Source organism: Carlito syrichta, unplaced genomic scaffold (assembly GCF_000164805.1).
Source record: "Carlito syrichta isolate Samal-C Ts95f unplaced genomic scaffold, Tarsius_syrichta-2.0.1 Scaffold304443, whole genome shotgun sequence".
NCBI lineage: Eukaryota > Metazoa > Chordata > Mammalia > Primates > Tarsiidae > Carlito > Carlito syrichta.
In genome coordinates this window covers 82723-85369 of record NW_007248539.1, presented here as the reverse complement: position 1 = coordinate 85369, position 2647 = coordinate 82723, and positions in this window count along the sequence as shown.

The following is a 2647-nucleotide window of genomic DNA, read 5'->3' as shown; positions in this document are numbered from 1 at the left end:
CGGTGGCCGGGAGCGGCCACTGTACTCCAGTCTGGGCAACTGAGTGAGACTCCAACTCAAAAAAAAAAGAAGATACATGCATACAAATCACACCCAACCCAATTAATTAGATAATTCAATTAGAACAACTCTATCTAATAAGAATTACAATAATAAAGCAGTAACTGTCACTTTGGGAGGCCAAGGTGAGAAGATTACCTGAGTCCATGGACTTGAGACCAGCCTGGGCAACTTGGCTAGACCTTATCTCTACAATAAATAAAGAAAAATTAGCCAGGCATGATGGTGCATGCCTATAGTTACAGCTACTTGGAAGGCTAAGGCGGAAGGATCACCTGAGCTAAGCAGATCAAGGCTGCGGTAGCCATGAGCAAAACTGCACTCCAGCCTGGGCAATAGAGTGAGACTCCAAATCAAACAACAACAACACAGTAACTGTCAACATCCATTGAAGGCTTACAACCCTGCAAGAGTGTTCAGGCTTTATGTGCATCTTTGCCTTTGTCCTCACACCTCTTCAAGGCAGATGCCACTATCTCCTTTCAAGAGTATAGAAAAAAGGGGTTTAGGGAAGCATTTGCCAAACATCTCACTGTCAAAAATTATGAGGGATGTGAGACTTTACCCTACCTGCAAACTAATGAGTTAGCCAGTCAGTGTCATGCTTGCTGGCAGAAGACACAAGACTCCTGAGTCAAAGATAAAGGACTTAATTTTCACGGCAAAGCAGACAGCATGAACATGAACATGTTTCCTAGCTACGGTGACCGACCAACCATCCCGTTTGCCCACGACTATTTCAATTTTAACATTGAAAATCCTGAGCAAACCAGAACAGTTGGTCACTCTAGTTCTGCTTACCCGCCAAATCCCACAAAGGCAATGGGGACCAGCCCAGGTGGACAATGTACACACGGTAAGCCTGAGAGCAGAGGAACCTTGAACTTAGGAAACCCCAATCTTGTAAGTGGACTACTAGTAAACTCACACAACTTTTCCCCTAAAGAAGACATTATTTTTATTATCTAGGAAAGCAAACAAATCTGTCCTGGAAGGACATACTGCATGTTCTAGGACTGTTCATACTAACATTCTTGAAAAGAGTATTTGATACAAAAGCTGTCACAAGGAGAGCAGAAATGTAGGAAGCCCACTGAGAATTCTCTCCCTCATGCCACAAGGCCAACACAGCCTCTCTAGTCACTCAGCCAACTTATAAGATGGCACTAAAGAGAGACAAGAAGCCTAAGAAGTCAACCTGGAAGTTAAATTTGGATCTTACTCATCCAGTTGAAGATGGAATTTTGAACAGTTTCTATGGGAGAAAAAGGTTAAAGTCAACAGATAAACTAGAAATCTCAGGAATGATGTTCACATTGAACATTTGAAGAATAAAATCACAGTTGTTTCTGAGAAACAGTTCTCTAAAAGGCATTAAAATGCCTTACCAAGAAATACCTAAAGAAGAACATGCTTCATGACTGGTTTGAGTGGCTGCATTTGACAAATAGACTTATGAACTTTGGTACTTCCAGATCAGTCAAAGTGAAGATGGATCAGAATATGAAGACTAGGTGAAGCCTTCCCTTTACAGGACTTTGCCTACTAATAAGTGAAGCTTACACGGGAAAGGAACATCTAGAAAAGGACTTCAAGTTCATCCATGAATAAAAAACAGTGTACTCTTAAAAAAAAAAAAAAAAAAAAAGATGCTGGGTTCAGTGGCTCAGCCCGTAATTCCAGCACTTTGAGAGGCTGAGGCAAGTGGACGGCCTGAACCCCCAGGTTCAAGACCAGCCCGGGCAACTTGGTGAGACCTCATCTCTACAATAAATAAATAAAAATTAGCTGGGTGTGGTAGCACGTGCCTGTAGTTCTGGTTACTTGGAAGGCTGAGGCAGAAGGATCACCAGAGCCCCACCAGAGCAGGTCGACGCTGGAGTGGCCATGAGCGTGCCACTGCACTCCAGCCTGGGCAACAGAGTGAGACTCTAACTCAAAAAAAAAAAAAAAAAAGATGTTATCTTTAGTTTCTATAGGGAACCAACATTGCATGACTCTAACTTCCTTGGCTACCATTTTAAGTTTATTTTTGCCTTCTTGCTTATCAAGTTGCTCATTTACTTCTCAGGACTAGCTAGGTACCTGGAATTTCTCTTTTGGGAACTCAAGATTTTGCTTTATTTCCATGGTTGGGGGGTACTCAGCAGGCCACTAAGAGAGGTCCCTGCTCCATCTCAATATTATTACTGCTTGCTATTTTCTTTCCTCTTGTTGTGATAAATGTCTTTCACAAAATGGTATTTTTCTGCCTCATGTTTTAACTTCAGCAACAAAGCTTGGACGTATATTTTAATACTAGTGTAATAATTGAAATATGTTTCATTATGAAGAGAAAAGTAACTAAGATGATTACAGAGGAACTCACCTTTTACAAATTATAAATTTTCATTATTTTGCATGATGTTGAACACATCAACAAATAGGTGTGACATTTTTTAGGCAGACAGAGTTTAAAGTCTATTTTTTCCTCTAATATTCAACCCAAATTTCCTTTTCCTTTTTTGTTTAACCCAAGGTGAGAGCAGGAGCGGATATTACAGTAAGTTTTTAAAAGACTATTTTGATTTCCTTTTTGGGTAGAACT